At 42.7% G+C, this 20,933-nt stretch overlaps 1 protein-coding gene across 5 annotated transcripts in view; it reads left to right on the plus strand.

The window, feature by feature from the left end:
• The first annotated feature begins 4,452 nt into the window (after nt 1-4,452).
• LOC101156117 (semaphorin-6D) overlaps nt 4,453-20,933 on the plus strand; it is a 170,307-nt gene continuing 153,826 nt past the window's right edge. For 3 of the 5 annotated variants that reach the window (XM_023964656.1, XM_011485745.3, XM_011485750.3), the window contains exon 1: nt 4,454-4,688. The gene's annotated coding sequence lies outside the window, so the exon portion shown is untranslated. Of the gene's footprint in view, nt 4,689-5,679; nt 5,850-20,933 lie in introns of those variants that run through there. The other 2 variants (XM_011485749.3, XM_023964657.1) reach the window with 2 other exon arrangements.

Raw genomic sequence — 20,933 nt, forward strand, 5'->3', positions numbered from 1 at the left:
TCCTATGTTAATGGGTTTGCTACAAAGTGAAGAGTATATTCATGAAACTGATGTTTCAGCTCCAGTAATTACACGATCTAAAGCGAAAATGGGGGTTCAACCACTGCCAGACTTGGACAGTAGTCTGTGTCAGAATGCTACCCAGAAGTTCAAAAAAACAAAAAGTCAACGTCGTTTTGAGAAGCATTCCAATATCACAGGTTCAGATACTGATGACTTGTTGATTAACAAAATATGGGAAGTGCCAGCCAACATTGGTGAGTTGCAAAAAAATGATGAGACACTGAAAAATCTGTTTTCGAAGGTTACAGATGAGACAAATGCATTTCAAAGGGGAAAAGAGTACTTTATTGTTGACAATAATATGCTCTATGTTCTCTGTGATGGGAAAAGACGAATTGTAATTCCGAAAAACTGCAGACCACTGATTATGCATTTGGCACACACCATTCCTTGGGCTGGACACCTTGGTCGACACAAAACCTACATGCGTGTTAGTTCTAGATTCTATTGGCCTAGTATGTACTCTGATGTACAACAGTTCTGTGCTACCTGTCCCATCTGTCAAAAAACTGCTATCTCTCGTAAGTCTGACAGGGCTCTCCTGCAACCACTCCCCATTATACCAACTCCATTCCGAAGGTTGGCGATGGACATCGTTGGACCACTGGTGAAGAGCAGCCAAGGACACCAATACATCCTGGTCGTCTGCGATTATGCAACACGCTTCCCTGAGGCTTTTCCCCTACGCAATATCACCACATCATCTGTAATGCAATGTTTGGTCCAATTGTTCTCTAGAACAGGGATTCCTGATGAAATCCTAACTGATCAAGGGACAAACTTCACATCAAGGTTAATGCAGCTCTTCCACAAACAGCTGGGCATCACCTCAATCAAAACCACACCATACCATCCACAAACTGACGGTCTTGTTGAAAGATTTAATCAGACATTGAAAAGAATGCTACAAAAATTTGTTGATGATACTGGCAGAGACTGGCATCGTTGGTTACCTTTCCTTCTTTTTGCATATCGGGAGGTTCCACAAGCTTCTACCGGATTCTCACCTTTCGAGCTGCTGTATGGGTGGGACGTCCAAGGACCACTCGACTTGCTTCAAAAGTCTTGGGAGGACTCTGCTATCAAAACCAAGGAAGAAGGAAGGAGTGTCGTGCAGTACATACTGGAGATGAGGGAGCGACTGCAAAACTACAGAGACGAAGCTGAGCTGCATTTGCAGAAAGCTCAGAAAATGCAGAAAACCTGGTATGACCAACATGCACGCCATCGTGAGTACCAACCAGGTCAGAAAGTTCTTCTTCTGTTACCCTCCTCTACCAGTAAAATACTAACCAAATGGCAAGGACCATACATGGTGACCAGAAAAATAAGTCCAGTCACATATGAAATAGAACATCCTGAAAGGAAGAAGAAAAAGCAAATTTATCATGTGAACCTTCTTAAAGAATGGAAAGAGCAAGTCACTCAGCCAGTGAAAGCTACACTTGTAGTAGGACAACCAGAGAAGGAGGCTGTGGGGCGCCCATGGGGCGTGGCATGCCTCCCATGGGGCATGCCACGCCCCATGGGAGGGGCTCCTAATTTAAAAGGAGCATCACAGGTTAGAGAGAAGGGGAGTGACAGAGAGTGCTGCATGCTGCATGGCCCTGCATGGCCCTGCGTGGTGCTCACCGGGTCTTTCCGGATGGCACCTCCGCCGATCGGAGCCGCCGACAGCAGGTTACAGGCGAGATGATGCGCCTCTCCCGGAGCACTCCCCTGACGGCCCGGTAGACGTCGGTCCGCCCCTTGTCCCGCTCCGTGCAGGCCTCCAACGCCCGCATCCGCGGCAGTGGAACCGGGCGGTATGCCCGTCCCGCCTCCGGCCGTCTTCGCCATGGGCGCCGAGTTGGACGCCGTAGTTCTTTCCGGGCCCCTGGCCAGGCCTGAAGCACCGCCAAGGCCACCCGGATCCACCCCCTCTTCCTTAGAGGATGGACTGCTCTGAGGAGGCGCTGAGCTGCCGGGGAATCGTTGTCCCCACCACGCCGCTGCGTCCTCACCTTTTTGTGGCCCCTCTGCGATCCCACTTCTGACACCATAGTGTCAGAAGTGGGACGGGGGTCCCGCCGAGAAAGGATGCAGAGGAGCCAAGGTGAGGAGGATCTGTTTTTATTAAAGACCCGGTGAGCACCACGCAGGGCCATGCAGCACTCTCTGTCACTCCCCTGTATTCATTGTCTGAAGACTGAGGTGAGTCCTGAACTGACCTCCGGGATCGCTGTGTGGCTGGGGTTGGTAGCAATCTTCTTACACTGCTAGTACTCACTGGACTTGGAGTGACACCCCCCACTTGTTGCGATGTTGATGGAGCATCTGGTTGAGGCTGAAGGGACATCCTCAGGTGTCGCAGTTCTTCCAGAACCCCCTCCTCTCTTTGCTGCTGCGCTTTCAGAATGTCTCTAAGCAGGTTCATCAGCTCCCCATCTGCAGCGCCTGATGAGACAGATTTGGGCTTTGGGCGCCCCTCTCCCTCCGACGATGAAGAAGATGAATTAGGCGGCACTGATTCAGAGGTCTCACCCTGGTCTGAAGTGGCTTGAGGATCTCCTTCCTCCAGTTTTTATATCAGAAGTCCTTTGATATAAAATCCCTTTTTCGATAGAGACCTGGCCAAGAGGCGTTGGCAGGTACACAAAAACAAATAAACATAAAAATAAAACTAATTTACAATCAGCTAAACTATTTTAAAGTCCCATTAGCTGTAATGCATCTTGGTGTGTGAAATGTGTTCTCCACATTTGAATCTTTCCCTGGGGGAGCAGTGAGCTGCAGACACAGCTGGGTTCAGAAACTTTTGGTGGTTTAACACCCCAATCCAACCCCTTATTGCTTAGTATCAACCAGGGTCCCATTTTTAGAGTATTTGGTATGACTCGGCTAGGATTTGAACCCATGAGTTTTCCGTCTCTGTGCGGACACTCTACCATAAGGCCACCAAACTGTAGGATTAGTAGAGAGGAAGCTGAAATGCCCATAATCTGAGAAGTCAAACTGAGGGGGATGCTTGCCCATGTTTTATCCAACATGGTCAAATTTGAAAGCATCACAGTCCCAAGCTCTGTAGGTCTCTGTGTAGGTCTCAACATGAGGATAATAATAATTCCTTGAATGACGAAAACTTTGGTCTGTTTACTGCAGACACCTGAGAATGGCTTCTCAGCTTAAGTTTCCTTCTTCACCCCAAATCTCAGCCATTTAACCGAGTAATTCTACTCATGTTGAATCGTGGCATGCAAAATTTTAATTTCTGCTGCGGGATGTTTAAGAGGATTCGCTAACCTAGAATAAAGCTGCATTCATCTGACTAACAGTGTTTCATAATCACTGCAGAGAGAACTTGAACTGTTGTCCTGTGAGTAACTGGCACATTTGGACCGGCGAGAATGACTGCTGGAAATGCAGTATACAAAGACGTGACGAATGACTCACTGCAGCTCCTGACCATCTATTAGATCATTATCAAAGGTAGTGCAAATATTTCAGTGCTGACCTCTCTGCACAGGTGTCTTATTGGTTTTCCTGGCATTGTGGTTCATGCCATCAGCAGCTGATTAACTGCTGTCCGTACACCTTGTGCCTGTTTTTCAGGATACATTCACCTATTTTTTAAAGGAAATTCTGGCTTGTGGCATATATAAAATGTTTTACAGCCCATCACTAGTACGCTACATTCACCCTGTCCCCATAACGCACGCTCAAGCTGCCACTTCCAGTCTAAATGTGTGTTTTGGGCTTCTGGTTTCAAAACTCTCATCGTCACGTGTAGCTAGGCAAGTTTTTACGGCCATTGTCAGGCTCTACGTTCCAAACTTTGACCAATTCTATGCTGGGTAGGGCACAAGCTCCCTGATCTGCTCTGCAATGGGGAGGGGAAGGGGGGACGGGGCTGCTCCTACCAATGGTCCCGCCCACAACTCAGGCGTAAATTTAGTAAACTTTTTTTTTTGTAAAAAAAAAACCAAAACTGAATTAATCCTAATTCAAAAACCACTGAGAACACTTTTAAAATAGCCCAAAATGTGACTGGAGTGGGACTTTAGGACGTTTTGCTGTGCCTGATTAGGTGCAGTGCTTATAAAAAAATATAATATTGTAAATTAACATTCTTTCACAGAATTAACCTTATGGTAGTCATTTACTCAAAAAATCCTACAAAGTAATACGCGTAGCGTGTTGAAGTCTCTTTCCCGGCTGAGATGAATGTGTTTCTAATGTCGTTCAACATCTGGAAGAAAACTGAGCCGTTGTGGGCGGGGCGCCGCGTGCAAATTCAAGTGACTAGCCAATTAGAATCGACAATCTCCTGGAGACGCTTTGCGATTGGCCAGAAAAGCTGGCAAACTCCAGCGAGCGAGGCGTGGCCTAATTGGCTGCTGAGATGTTGTGATTTTCAGTGGGACCGTCTCCAGTGCTGTCACGGCGGTGTGCAGGGCGCCACGCAGCTTTTTCCCCGCGGCGCTCTGGGAATACTAACGGCTCTGTGAACGGAGCAGCTCAGCTCCCCGTTCCGGTACCGAGTCATCTGTGCGACACAAAGACTGCGACGTAGGGCTTTTTTTTGTGTGTGTGAAAGAGATTTGTCCCCCGTGGAAGTGCTGAGGAAACAAAACAAGAAAGAAAAGGTAAGAAGTGAAGGGTCGCAGCTGTGGCCACTTTAGCGTCTTTAGGCTTTAGTTGATGATCCAGATGACGCGGTCATTAAAGTGTTTGGGGCTCCGAAAGCAGAACCGAGGCGTTTGGAAAAGCTGTCATTGTTCACTACTCTGTCTGTCAGGCTGAGCTAAAGCCGCTCGCATTTTTTCCTTTTTGGGTTTTCTTTATTGCATGGATTTCAGCAACAGTCTCCAGAACTTGAACCCGCTTTGAGCTGCGTTTGCAGGAGACCTCGTGCGCGTGTGGCTCCAACGTTTATAGGAAACTTGTTTGCGCACTGGGGAGCAAAAAATGTATTCCCCCCCCCCCCCTTTTACTAGTTTTGCACCAAAAAAATGTCCCACATTTGCGTGTCTGTGCAGTTGCACTGACATCCACTCGTGTCCTAAATCACGCTTCCTCAAATCTGCAGTTGGTGCCAAACTCTGTGAGGAGAAACGATGAGCTCATTGTTCGAACAGGTTTCTCCTCCAGACTAGTTTCAGCAACCCTGATGGACCTCTGTCTGTCTGTGTCTGCCATGCGCAGAGATTTGACACCCCCCCCCCCCCCCCTTCACCTTAAGAGTCCGGCTGGTTATTATGTAGCAATGGATGCTCTCTTTGCAGAAACAGCTCCGTCTGTGATTTGTCCCAGCCTGTTGTGCATTAGTGCATCATCTCCCTGAGCGGCTCTTCGGTTTCACATGAAAACAACATGAAATGAATCATGCACGTGCAAAACCAGCCTGCAGCAGGTCGTTTTTATTTTTTAGCCCTTTGCTCAAAGTTTTGCAGGTATTTGCACTGCAGGGTCTGCCTCCTGCTGTGGTAGTTCGGGGGGGGGGCAAAGCCTCCTGCTCTCCCTGGACCAGGCAGTCAGATGTTTACATGGTCAGATCTTGTGACTTTCTTTGGTTTTGCTTCATCCCTGTTTTTCTCCCATGCTGCTGCAGTGATATCAGAGGACGGGGAGGGGGGCTCTAAAGGCTTGCGGTTCCTTACCGCAGTTGTTCAGTGACTTAGCACTCTCCTGCTCAGGTTATTGCAGTGGGGATCCAGGTTGCTGTGTTTGACATGTAGACAAGGAGAGGTGCCCCCCACCCTCCAGGACAAGTGGGATGCGCGTGCAGCCTGATTCCTAACCAGCAGGTATGTCTGGACTCCCACTCGTGCTATGAATAGTTGCACACCCATTTAAATTCGGCACTCATTTTTTAGGTGGTCGCCCACACTCGGAATCAAGCGGCTCCTCTTTGTTTCTTCCCCCTGTTTTAACTCGTTCCCATTAGGAACGTCTCATTATCCGAAAGGTTAAGTTTCAGTCAGAAATATGAGAGGAGAAGGCACCAGCATTCATTTGTCAGCATTGCTTTAAATTGCTCTTTTTCGCTCTGCTCACACTGTCAGGACCTGACAAGCCCAGCGCTCACTTAGCATGCTTAATGGTGCATTTAGCCAATTGTGTAATTTTATTTCCCATTTCCATTTTGTCGTTTTTCTTTGAGTTTGAAACGATGCGGGCCCCCCGATGGAAGGGCCCAGTGTGGGCAGATGGCATCCCCCTAATGGTCCGCAGGGTAATGATGGTTGAAATGGGTTCCTGAGGAGAGGCTGTGGGCTGTGGCCCAGAGGGACATTCAGCGAGCCCATTTCCATTTTCATCATCAAGATAAAGCGTTCAATTCAAATAAACATAGAAATATAGAAAGTGCATACACTCCATTATTTTGCAGGCAGCTTTGGTGAAAAGGAAGCAATGAAGACACTTTTCCATTAAATGGTCAGGAAGGGCTGTGGTTTCTCTTCAGTCGCTGTGAGCCCAGAGGGTCTTGATGGTGTTGAGATGATGTATTTTGAGCTATTGTTGCACCATCTCAACAGCAGTGATTTGTCTGAAGTGTCTCCGTTCTCCAGCACATGTGTAACCACTCAGGCTTAAAGATGGGGTTGTAGCGGCGCTGTGCTTCAGGAAGCAACAGTTAATCTCCCCTCCTCATCCACGACATATGGGACTTTGTTTGGCCCTGCACCTGAGACCGGCACCGGCCTGTGGCACCTCATATTTCACTTTGATAATGGCTGGTTACCCGTGGCAACTGTTGAGCCAGTGAGAGTCTTAATCCTTGAAGGGCAAGGTAGACAATGGCGGCAGCAAGGGGGTTACGAGGATGTGTGCTCCAAGGCTTTTCCTGGCTGAGTGCGTTGTAACCAACTGAGGGTGTGGGACCCCTGGGGAGTGAATTATTACCTGTCACCCCTGCAAACTCCTTGTCATCCATAATCCTGGGCTGACATGAAGCAGGCCAGTCCAGTATTGGGAGTATTGGGAGTACCCAGCAGGCCCTTGGCCTCCGGGGTTTGGTCCACAGCTGGTATGAAATTGCATTATTGTGTTGGATTACACGTTACAAATGCAAAAGTGAAGCGCTGCAAACCGGTCTCATGTTTTTTTTCTGCTGCGTGCCGAGTGGATCCTCTAACTGCGGTGGCTGAGTCCAACTTTATTTTCTTTTTTGAGTTTTCAGATGAAGTCCCAATTGAGCAAAAACAACGTCTTTACTTTGCCTGAAAGGAAGTTTGGCTGATTCACTGCTCCAAGTCTTTTGGGCGTATCAACTAGCAATGATTTTACAGTTGAGTTGCAGATCTGCTGTGGCAAAGGCGTCATGCCAATTTGGTTTCCTCATTATTGATGCGTGCTGCTGGATGTTTAAGTGAATACACACAGGCTTTATTCATGACGGTTCAGCCTCGGCGTTTGGTAGACTCGTCATTACTATACATTGATTGAGAAAACAGGCGCACATTCGTGTCCCGTCTGTGCTCCCGGTGTGGTCAGCTTAGCTCTGTAAATTTCAGCCAAACTGGTGAGCGTGTAAATTTTAGGAGCTACATCTTGGAGTTCAGTGAAAGGCTACGGGGGGAAAAAGAGGCGGGAGGCAGCAGGCCACAAACTGGACTAGTGACAGACCTCATCCCGTCCATCCAGACTGGCTGTCTTTCTGTGGTTGTGCCGAGCTGTTCCTCCGAAACATTAACCCCTTGTCAAACATGCGCTTGGTCTTTGCTTGCCAACCCACCGAGCCCACAAGCTATGCAGGATGAACGCTTCTTGTCCATCTGGTTAGACGCTTCATGAAATCCTGGATGGGTTCCAGTTGTTGAATCTAAGCTTGCAAAATCGGCAAATGCACCGATATTTAGATTTATTTTTTTATTTTTTTGCGGAGAGGATGTAATGTTTTATGAAACAACTGCTTATAAATCAAACCCTCAGCACTCTTAAGCTTCTCTAAGATTCCTGCTCCTTCATTTGACATCATCGTGCGCTCAGACTTGTGTTTTCATTGAGAATTCGGCTGTCAGTCATCGTGTTTTCAGTCTTTGTGCCCTCAAGAATCAACGGTGTACAGTATACACTATGACAGATGCACAGTCTTTGATTCGTTTGACATGAAATCAAAAATGTGCTGCACACAGCTTGACAGCAGCATGCATAATGAAGAGACAATGGAAAGTCAATGATTCCCCTGAAATTAAATCCTCCTTATTTGCATGTATATTTCATGTGATGGGGAAGTTAGTGAGGCATCAGATGAGTGTGGATTTCCATTGTTTTGAGTCATTATGTAATGATAGAATACAGGGATCCTTTTAAACGCTCACTCACATGCTTTAACCACAATTTGTAATGCATGGTTTGTATTTCAAACTCTGTTAGTGGCATCAATGAGCTTCTTTAAGATAAGCGTGAGTCATTAGTCATCAGTAGATGAGCCAAAATGTGTGTTATCTGCGTTTACCTACCATCTAATACAGGCGTCCTCTGAGGATTTAACTGTCAGCAGGATGATTCCATTATCCTTATAAATGTGTTTGCGGTGTTCATGTACTGTTAACATGTACGTCACTCAGTCTTTAAAAGATTCTGGAGCAAAGCTGTTAATGCAGCTGTGGTTTCAGTGCCCTCTTCTGGTTCTAATGCTGACGATTGTCTGGGAGCTAAATATGCTGATAGTAAACTTTTGGCTCACTATCAGAAACAAACCAAAGTTATTGGTAGGTGTTATAGTAGGTGTTAATAACGGTGTGATATTGATCACTTTACGGAGTCTGTTCTTTGTAGTTGTGCACTAAATTTATCGTTTTCCTTCAACCAGCAGGGAGCGCTATGATTCAACTCGAAAGCAAGATTGGGGAGTGGCCAAAACAAAAATTGGCTAAACCACAGACCATATTGAACTAAAAAACGATCAATTTCACTGCAAAATCTGCTAGATTTGATACCTTTACAACACTTACGTTTATCCAAAAGTGGTAAACTAACCTCGTCCGACGCTCAACCCACCATTACCACAGCGCTAAAGTGGAGGAGCTGCTATACCCGAGAAAATGAAGGTGCTGCATTTAAGAATCAATCAAATCTGATTAATTTATTGTAGCTAGGCCTGCACAATATACAGCAAATTTATCGTTATCGCAATATCCAGCTCTGCAATATGCATATCGCAAAAGACGGCGAATATCGCAATAAATCGCAAACCCAAAATGTGTTAAAACAATCTTCTAGCAGCTTGTAGCATTTAACGAATCAAATAAATCCCTTTATGCTTTGACCAATCAGATGGACGCCTTCCCATTGTTGACCAATCAGATGGAGGCCTATTATGTTAACCCTGGTCCTGAAGAGCCTCAACCCTGCCTGTTTTCCAGCACTCCTTAACCAGCTTGCTGTTGATTGGCTGACTCAAGTGATTTCACATCCTGATTGACTGAACACACCTGATTTTGGTTATCATTATCGAGCAGTCTAGGGAGAATTGGAAAACAGACAGGGTTGAGGCTCTTGAGGACCAGGGTTAGCCACCCTGACGTTTGTCCCCCATGTCGATGAGGGTCATTTGGAGGATAATTTTTAAAGTGTTGCATGAAATGGGAATGATGTTTTTGTTTATTTTTCTATTTGTTTATTTACCGCAAATTTATCGTTATCGCAATATGGATCACTAATATCGCATATCGCAAGGTTTCCTCATATCGTGCAGCCCTAATTGTAGCAAAGCTATAGTGTCCCATGATGACGTGCGCTCAGAAGAACTGCTGTTTTTTTACTGTTCTGACATTGTTTCTCACACACACCTGAGCATGTGGGCTCTTTGTTTTTTTTTAAGTTACTGCTAAGCTGAAAGGACTGAGTTTAAAATCGGAACGCTTCAAAGTTTTAGTGGGCAGCTGCCTGCTTTGCTATGTTTTATTTTTTTGTAATTGTGATGCTTTTATGTGGTTATACATCAAATAAATAAAAAGGACTGTATTTGTCTCAAGGGTCGATGCACTAAATGTGTTAAAAATACCCATCTCTTGTAGAGATCAGTATTACTATCAAATTCTTGAATTGATTCAATGTAAATGGCAAAGTTTCTGATTTTGATGCATATCAGTGCAGGTCTGCAATGGTCTGGTGAACCCCGCTCCTCTGTAGCTGCATTGACTCCAGCATCTCCGTGACCCTAAACGGTAATAAAGAAAAGTAGATGGATGGATTAGTACAGGCTGTTATGGCAGCACATTTATATTGAAATGTTTCACAGTTTTTATGTGCCATTAAAAACGCTTGTACTTCTCTATTCTTAGATGTTGGAATTAGAGACACTCGTGGTTGTTATTCTAAAGTGGCAGAAGGACATATGTTGCTTTGTGATTAGATAGGAGTATTGGGTTATAGGCAACAAAATTAATGTAAAGTCAAGGCAGTGCATTAAAAATATGCAGCTTTATTAAAGCTTACATCTCATGTTCTTTGTGTATTTAGACAATGGTTCATTCATGTGATGCTGATACAGATTTTTCATATTTAGAATGAACAACACTGAGTAGTTTTGGTAAATCCTAATAAAGTTATGACAGCGGAGTATTTTACAAACAAGAAAATCTTCTGATTCTTCTTCATCAGTTCTGTGATTAATGTAAAGTATGGGCGCTCTTAATAACCTTTCCACACACTAATTACTGTCTAGCTTGAAGTTTATAGGGTGGAGCTGACAAGACTATTCATTTGTCATTCCCTAAATGATCTTTTAATCACTCTCCAATGTATACATGTCTCTCATGCTGTTCTTGTCACAAATTGTCCTTCTAACTTGCAGGATTAGGTGTTACTTATCTCTAATGTTCTCTAGACCATTTAGTTGTGCTGTTGAGACCCCACAGAAACAGAGTGTTTAGTGAACGTTTATTCCAGCCAAAGGAATTCAGTTTGCCACTGTTTTATCCAACTGTTTTTGTTTTATTTTACGTTTGTGTCTGAGCAAAGACAGAGATATCGATTCTAATGTGAAAAGGCTGCTGAAGTTGTCGGAACAGTTAAAGATTTCAAGGATTAAAATACTTTGTGCCTCAGGAGACGTGTTGTCATAAAACAAAAACTGAAAACATGAAGAGCAGTTGTGAGATGAAGGAGAAATTGTTTTGCTTGTTTGTGACCTGGCTAGAGCTGTGACGGTGTGGGATTTTTGATCACCGCGGTGATGATGCAGCAGAAGTTGAGGTTAATCCCCCCCCACACACTCCTCCGCCGCCGAACACAAAAGCTTTTGCTTTCATTTAATCAAACCCAAGACAAATGTAATGCCCATTTCTGGTATAATAAATAAATGAACACGCTCTTAGAATCAAAGTTAAATATAAGATTTTTCTTCTTACTCCCTTTTTGGACTTATGTTTAAATAATTTTGTCCCATTTTATATAACTTTTGTCTTGTTTTTATCTAATTTCGTTATTCTAAACTTGTTTTCACTTGTCCAAAATAAAAAGGTTACTTCTTTACTTAAAGTCCCAAAGTCACACTTTGTAGTCTAGACTAAAAGGAGACAAACATTTACTTTGACAGTAGCACCATTTTCTAAAGGATTAACAATACAGCTCATATCTGGGGTCTAAGGTTTTAATTAAATTATAAACCCCTCCTTCTCCATGGAGAAGATGATGAAGCAGCAGAAGTCGCGGTCAACAACCCCACCCCACCCCCACCCCTCGCGGCCGCCTCCTCCGAAAACAAAATCCTACGGCCGTCGAGTCGCAAATGAATATACCGGTACAAGTAATAGTTACAACGCAGTATTCTTTATTAACAAATAACAGTAACAAGTAACCATCTAACTTATAACTAACTATCCAGGCGTAGTAGAATGAGTATGTGTGTCAGGGCGCGTGCGTGTTTAAGAGGACTGAGCGCGTGCCACGCGAGCGCGCGTGAGAGCCTTTGACTTCGATGGGCTTTAGGCAGCGTGGGTGGGGGTGGGGTGTCTTTTCCTCCACGTCTGTGGCAGTAAACCCAGACCAGTTCCAAACAACAGATGATTTTATTCCTTTCTTGGGAAGAAACTTGCCAGTGTCACCGGTGGCCATGCTGTCGCTAGCTGCTTGGTGTGTCGATTGTCGCGTGTTGCCATGTGAAACTAACGCTACAGAAGCTCTGGGGAGCCAAAAATGCGCCACATAAAAACTCGATTTAGTTGTTTTTGAAATCGCCCGTAACAGAAAATTCGAATTAATTCATTTGATCGATTTATTGCCCAGGCCTAGTGGGGAGGCTACGTCGTCCATAACCATAAGTCTGCTTATTGGGATGCCGATTGAGATCTAACATAACTTTTCATGTCTGCATCCAAATTCTACATGTAAGATACTAGGATTGATTAGAATTCTCTTGGAGTTGGGATATATGTTTTCCAGCTGTGTTATCTGTGCTTAAGGGCTTCAAAATCCTTTTTTTTAAACTTATTTTCTATAGATAAATGTTGCTGCACATCATACCCTGGATGCAGGACTTCAGTTTGATCAGCAGGCAGAAATGTTTTTGCTTAATGAACACTGTCTGTTTGGTGCAAAGCCTAAAGTGAAATGTACTTTAGTACTGGCTAGATCTTTAAAGTTTTTTTTCCCTTTTAATATTATTTTTCTAACATTAGGATTCATTGAAATTGCAGTTCAATAATATTTTTTTTAGCAGGTACACATTTGTGAACGGTACATTGCTTTTACCTCCTAATCATGTCTTTTTCCCCCCTCATTTTCATTCCAAATGTTAAACGTGTTTCTGTGCTTCATTTCCCGTATATTGGCTCTAAATCAAAGTGTGGGCGGCACAGTTAATGATCTTCTCGGAGTTTCAATTTATGAAGTTTTCATTTCTTTTGGTGAAGTTACTAGTATTTCTTTTTTTTTTGTCTATTCATTCAGAGTGGCTGTCACAGCTTGTACTGACAGCCCAGCAACTCTTCCATTTCCTCCAAACCAAATGGCTCTTTCTTCTGGGGAAAATGCAGCCATCAGTCTTTCTGCCACAAGTCATTTTCCTGAAATGTAGCAGAGAACTACAGCTTTCACTGCCTCCCTTTGATTCGCCGTAAACTCTTCAAATGGGCATTTCCACAGCTGAGGTATTTTTTTCAGAGCTTGTACTTACACTGGTGTTTAAGATTTGGAACTAGTTTGTGGTAAAGTAAAAAAAAAAAAAAAAAAACGATGGACCTTATGAGGTTAAAACCATTTCCTTTGTGTTTACAGATTTCTTCTTTAGTGACGGACAATTTATCCAACAAATAAGACAAAATGTGAATGAAATTCTGGAGTTTGGTCATTATATCCATCCATCCATCCATCCATCCATCCATCCATCCATCCATCCATCCATCCATCCATCCATCCATCCATCCATCCATCCATCCATCCATCCATCCATCCATCCATCCATCCATCCATCCATCCATCCATCCATCCATCCATCCATCCATCCTCTGAACCTGCAGAATCCCTTCTGGGGTCATGGGGTTGCTGGAACCAACAACTGTTGGGTGAAGACGGGGTACATCCTGCCTGGTCACAAACTCACAACTTTAGATCTTCTGTAGGCCATCATTGTTTATTTTCATAATCTGAGTTCTAAAGAAATGTATACCTTTTAAAATCAGTTAGTTGAGTTAACACATTTTGCTTTACCCTTAAATGTTTAAACAACGTAAGGTTTAAATGTTTTTAAACCAGATCAAGTCATGTGACCTTGTAAGATCATTTCTCATGTTAATTTGTCTAGATAAGCTGTCAAACTTGCAGAAAAATTTAATGAATATAAAAACCCTGTTTATGCAACAATATTTTAGTGTCTTGTGGCACATGTTGATCAGAGTAGAAGATGGATGATTTGGTTGAAATTATGCTTTAATGAGATGCTGACAAATGCAAACAAAACATTAGATCCAATGAAAAAGCTGAAAAGGAAAGTAAAAATTAGTGTTATTGATGGCAAAGTAAAAGTTCAGACTTTTAGTGGATTAGCCTGAAAACATGTTAATAGCTGATGTATCGTAGTAAAACTGTAAAAGTCATTGAGGTTCAAACAGGTGTTGGAGATCCAAACTGATGTGTGGTCAAATTTTTGGCCTCTGTTCTTTTGTCTAGCTTGTCACATCTTAGACAATAACTGGGGCGGGGGGGGGTCTCTACCATCACCAAGTATACATGAGGAGTGAACAAATAATGGACACATTGAAAGCGCTTTGAGCGTTCGGAAAAGTGTTGATAAATCTAATCCATTATTATTATTATTATTATTATTATTATTATTATTATTGTTTAGTTTCTTTGATATGAGCTCATTGTTGCTTATTGCCTCATTTTAAATGAGTGTTTTTATGCTCTGAAAATGTCAAATGAAGCAGAAATTAGAAATATATGTATATATTTTTGCTTTTCTTTTATACTTGTTCATTGCTCCCATAAGGGGGACAAACATTTACCAAGTTCTCAAATTCTAAAATAAGTGTAGTTGTAGTTGTAGAGGGTAGAGTAGTGGGGGGTGGAGCTGTGGTTGTGAGGTGATCTCTGGGTTGCTTGGGTCGGGTGCCCGGCTGGCTTGCGGAGACGGGGCTCCGGCTGTGTGGTGGGCGGCTCATGGGTCCTCTGCTTCGTCCTTGGCCCGCGTCTCGGTGTCTGACGCCCGGTGGCCCCCACGGCTGTGGCCTGGTACGGCTAAGCGCGACTGTCCTGTGGTCTGGGGGCCCAGACGCCAGGTTCGCCTATGCCTCCTCGGCCAAGGGGGGCTCTGTAGGGGGTCCCCTCTGCGCCTAGCTGGGTGGGAGGGCGCCCCCCCCCCCCCCCCCCCCCCTCCTGGTTGGGCTGGGGAGGATCTGGTTCCCCTTATGAACACACGGTTCTCTTCGGCAGCATGCATGTATCTCCACCCCCACGTGCACATTGCCACACTGCTCCCTGTCTGCTTCATCCCTTCTCCTAACCCACAGTGTATTGATGGACGGATGCCTTCCACTCATCTTTGTGTCAGAATTTCACCTTTGGATGTAATATTCGTCGTCTCAGCAGATCTGGTATAATTGTTACAGCTTAAAATAATAATTTATTCAAATCAGCGCCTGTGTCCCCCACTTTCTCACCTCTCTTCCTTTTATTATCTTCCACCACCCCCCCTCCACACACACACACACAAACGCTTTTCCCCTCTCCCTCCCCACACACACTAAGTGTAACAAATAAATAAAAAATACTAAAAAACAAAAAAGAGTTTATACAAATTTACACTCTGGCTGTTCAAAGCTATATAACCTCTTTTTGTGATAGTAAAATCTGTCCAACACAAAAGGCCTTCAGCTGTCATCTGTTTGCTCAGTTGTTGAATAGAACAAGTTAAAATAAAAAAATAAAATAAAATAAGTGTAGTTGTTTCTCCACCAAAGATAACTGTGTCCTCTCTCCTCCTCATCCATTAGCTAGATAACAGAGGTTCAATTTCTTTGACCGTAATTTTAGTTAAATGGTTCATTAATGGTTTTGAAACTCCAATTGAAAATTACACTTAATTATCTATAACCATCACTTTGCATCCTTAAATCTGTGGTGGGCCAAATTTACTGAAGACATTTTCATCAGTCTTAACTGTTTGCTGCGTGAGTTGCTCATACATTTACCAGTGTGTGCATTTGCTGGCACAGATGCAGGCTGTATTTTTTGTTAAAGCGCTGAAGCTCTCACACTATTGTTGGTGCATATTTTAGTGGTCACCACATGTGCTGTAAGTGTTTGGATTAGACTTTATGCTGGGTGAGTCTGCTGGCCTACACTTGGCTTGTCATTTTCATCTGCTTCTCAGAACTCCGGACTGATTTCCAATAAATCAGACTATTTTTAAAACTTTGAAGAGGGGAGGGGGGTCAGTTAGTATCACATGAGCCTCAACTAGGCACTGGTCCAAAGTTATTAAAATATACCACCCCTCCTTTTCACTGCCCTGTACACTCTCCATTCCAGTAATGTGTGTGTGTGTGTGTGTGTGTGTGTGTGTGTGTCAGTTTATTAACCATGTGTGGATTCAATGGTCTGTGCACACGTGTGTGTTACTTCATTAACCACCAAAACGGACAAAACTGTATCTAAACTTGAAAAATCACAGTATTTGAGTTTTGTAAGGAGTCTGTTTCTATCGTCTGTGCTTGCATGTGATCACTGATGATGCAATGTTCTGTGCTAAAGTGCTTCCAGGAAGTTTCAACGAAGCCAGACTTTCTTTGTAATCTTTGAAACTGATCTGTGGTTCTCCAGGATTTCACTGAAAACTCAAGGATTTGACTATTAGACATTTTTTTGCTCATGTATTCAGACTGGGAAAGTCTGTTTGCCAACTTAAAACTTGATTAACTTGAGTCAAAACCAGAAACATGTCTAACCGTTTTAAAGAACTTTAAACAATGATACGTAATGCATGCAACTTTTGCTAAATGCAGTTTGCTTCACGCTGTGTAGGTAATTTGAAAAGAAACTTCTGAAATAATTTTATTTTGATGCTGTAAATGTAAGTGTTATCTATGACTTTTGACTTCATTCTTAAACAAGGTCACATGAACGTACAGTATATATATATAAAAAACTTGCTCCTTAAAGTTTGGTTCTGAAGAAGAAAAGGGTCAGTTGTACATTCGACAATTGTACAAATTGATTCCATTCGCCTCACCAGAACCTGGATCGATTAGATTCCCAATTTTTTTTCCCCTGAATCTTTTGTACCAATTGATTCGGTTTGATTCCATTTTAAATTTATACGGTTTACACATTTAGAGATACTGTATTTGTATAGAAATACATTAATAATCTAGATATGTCTTGAATATATTCATATTAATCTGATACAGTTCACTTACTGTAAAAGATATTAGTAAAAAAATAAACCAATGACATTGTTAACACCACACAGTGTTACATGATTTCTCAAACGGAGAAGCTCCAACAGAAATGTGCAGACCACTAAGATTGTAAAGGCTCTTAACTGCCTCATATTCCAAAAATAAATCTTCTGCATCTCCTGGAGGCCATTTCCGTTTGGCCACTAGGTAGAGATCGCACTATAGAATTAAACTTTATTCCAGAGAATTTGAGCAAAAAACTGACCACAAATGGTTACTTTAAATTACAGCTGTTTATTTAGTCAGCAATGTATGTTTAGGTCGACCGAGCGTTAGCCGTCCTGTGGGAAATTCCATTACACGTTAGCATCAAGCTAGGCTTCACTGCTTTTATGCGTTAGATAAATGGAAAAAGAAAGGCATAAAAGATGGATCTCTACTTATATGGATCGATTATTGATTTATTAAGCTTGGATCGTTTCAGATCGATTAATCGATTTTATCAACCCAGCCCCTAGTCAGTTGCCTTTAAGGGATTTTGATTTAATCAGGCTGAATAAAACGACATAGCAGTGACTTTATTAAAAGACACACCTGCAGCTACTACTTCCTCATTCGGGGTTAAGCCCTGACTTTTAATCTCACTTTTAAAAACATGGCTGATCCATGTCAGACTAGCTGAATGTGCTTTTCTCTGCAGACTATGACTATTTCAGCTGCTTAAAAAAGTCTTCTTGGTTTACTTTGAGACTGTAAACTTGTTTGTGCATCAGGGGAGACACAAACACAGCAGAAATCCTCCTCCTCGCTGCATTTTCCGGGGTGTGGATCTTTGATCTCTCCCTTCGCTGCCGCCCTTCCGCCTCCATCGGCTCTCCCCCAGGGACCGTTTCTTGAGACTGACGGCATGAGAAGCATCTGAGAGTAAACAAAACCCCAGACCAGACTATTGCTTTAATGTCACAACTGAATGACAGGAGAATGTGACAGGAATACAGGACGGGGGGGCGCTCACACATGCACACATTTACACTCGGGGCATGTCTGAGGCTGACAGGAACCCTCCAGCAAAACACAGTGTGCATTAGTGTTGGCCTGTAGCTGAAGGTACCGGGAAGATGAAATGTCAGGAAGTCCACTTTGAAGGCTTGGACACACAATTCACAAGAGTGTTCAAGCTAGAGGCAGAGCTGCACAAAATGCTTTCCTGTTGTTTGATGTTCGCCGTTAACAGAAATTTAACACTTTGGGCTGCTACATGTTAAATCGCGACTAACACTGTAAACATGCATTTATTCATTATGTAAATTCTTTTCAGATCCTCCTGGATTCTGCTGATATTTTTCACGTTGGTTGTGGCACCAAAAAACCTGAAGTTGCTAAGTTTTTCTAACAGGTTGCCATAAATGATGTATTTTAAAGCGGGTGTCTTTATCCCAGCCTACCGGTATTGAGGTTCAATTTTATACAACCCCACAAGTAATCCACGACATTGGTGGAATTCCATATTAGTCGGTGATTTCTTTTAAAATAAAATATGTTTTTATGTTTGTGCAACAGCAACTGTAAAACTTGAACAATTTAAAAAGTTGCTTAGTAAATTTTACAGCAAAATTGCACGCTTTATTTTTTTTATTGAAACGTCACCTAGAGAGAAAAAAATGAATGGAATGCTGAGGTTTTCTTAGGGTTTTTTTTTAATAAAACAAACATGAAAACTAAAAAATGTATATATCTGAGAAGACCTTCTTTCATTTAAGATGGTCCCATAGCAGAAAAGCTTTTAAATTTATATGGACGTAGTTTTTAAAACGAAAGAAAATCACTTCTTCTCACTTTTATGGGTAAGGGAAGAAACTCTGGGTGTGTATTGGCAAGAATCTGGTGATACGATACGTATTGCGATACATCTCCAGTGTCAGGAGTGAAGCTTCCGGAGCCCACACTATAAAGCACCACAATCTGTGGTGCTATTGGCAGCAATGTGGCACAGAGATTCGGTGCAGTACCCATCCCAAGCAAGAAATTGTCTCATAACAGCAAAAACTGCGACACTGGCTGATTCTCGTGTGATCTTGTTGTTTTGGTGCGGTGTAGAGCTGCTCAAAGAGGCTCAGTGTTTCAAGAAGGGTATTTCTAAACTACTGAGCTCAATATAAAAATTTGATTTTTGTTGGGAACTTGGAGACTTTATGACTCATGTCTGCATCACTGTGGCAAGAAAGCAGGGACGTTCATCCAGACGGGGGGGGGTTTGATCGGTTCGACTGATGGCGTTTATGTTTGGGGCTTTAAACTTGATCGACAGAGACAGTTTTTTGATGGAACTTGTTTACAATTATAGCGATTGGCCAAAGTTATGTTCAGAAAATGTCCAGGAATTGATTAAATTTGCAAGATTTGCAACATCATGCAATCCTGGGGGGACTTTTTTGTTTGTGCCTTTTATTGTTATTAAAACCACGTCTAACATGGCCTAACCGTTATTTGATCATTTAGCTTTTAGTTTGCTATACTTCGTGCAGCTTCCTCGCTCAGACAGTTTGGAATTTCAATCTGGATTTATTTCCTTTCCTTTTATGGTCATTTTCCAGTTGGCTTCCTACTGTCCAACCCTACAGGCATATGTTCAAACTTGCACACACTGCCCCACAGCTAAACCATTATGCCTCACATCTCATAAAACCCCATTTATAGGATTTTCTTAATTTAGTTTTTCTATTTACAGAACATCAAACTTAGCATTTTTGAAAGCTTTATTGTAAAGATTGAAAACTTTTCTAACTATGCTATGTGAAAATTGTAAACTTCATCCAATAATGTCAAAAAGAAAATGTTGCCCCAAGCAGTTTAATTTATTGGAGTGTCTTGATTGAATATCTGTAAGAGTCTCTCAGAATGCAAAACTAAATGTTCCTAAATCACTAAATGACATAGAAAAATCCAGATGAGTTGGTAGGTTTCAAGTCTGATGCTTCCTCTCAAATACATTCTTATTTGCACTAAAGAGCTACCGTATCGTCCACAGTTCATGCACGATGATGCACATTTTCAAAGCACCCGCGGAGGCATCCAACCTCTCAATGTGTTCTGACATTTTGATTAACTTGTGCATATTGTCTGAATGCATCCACCCAAAGACGCGGTGGGCTTTGCAGCCTTTTGCACCAAGCATGGTGCTCACAGCAGCTGCTTCATGATACCCACAGATTTAAACTGAATCCCAGATCAATAACTAATAAAGGAAAACAACAGTGAAGAAGAGAAACTGGCCGCCTTTGAGCGGCCACGACTATTTTCAGCTTCTAGATTTAACACCTGGATGATAGAAAGATGTGACGTGCCATAGCATTTTCATTTACATTTTACTATCTCATCTGAAGTTATCTAGTAAGGTGCATTGTTTAGATTCTTAATCAGGTAGTTTTAACTTAAAATATAGAAATGCAAGAAGGAAAGAAGGTGGACATTCTGCTCAGTTTAGTGTCAGTGTCTAGAGAAGTCTGTGTTTATGGCTTAATAAGAGTTGTGTGTGTTTTGTAACAGAAGCCATAACTCCACCATGATCTGAGGTGCACATCCTGCCAACTGCTCCATTTCTGTTTGCTGCTTCTCATTTAAATCCTCTCTGCTGAGACTGAAATGGGCAGCAGATTAGAGACTGACCAGTCCATGCCCGACATGTGCCTGAGACACAGGTCACATGCTTCACCAAGGCAGTCCATTCACCGGGAAGATCTTTTTAATTAGGCTGCGCTCTTTTACTTAACCAGCCAGCATAATGTCTGTATCCATTTGTCACCCCACTTTGCCCATGTGAAGCTGGGTGAAAATACCCTCTTTTGTCTCCCCGCAGTCCTAGAGGTCTCTGCTTCCCGTTATATATCCACATTGACAGAAATGTGTTTTTTCTTCCTTTATTCTAGATTAGCATGATAATACCCCACGGAGAGGAGGGGATGTGCTGAAGAGCTATTGCAGGACTGCTCATCAGACTCAAATGTGTGCAAGGCCTTGGTTATTATCACACTGAATGCACCA

This window comes from Oryzias latipes, chromosome 16, assembly GCF_002234675.1.
Source record: "Oryzias latipes chromosome 16, ASM223467v1".
Classification (NCBI taxonomy): domain Eukaryota; kingdom Metazoa; phylum Chordata; class Actinopteri; order Beloniformes; family Adrianichthyidae; genus Oryzias; species Oryzias latipes.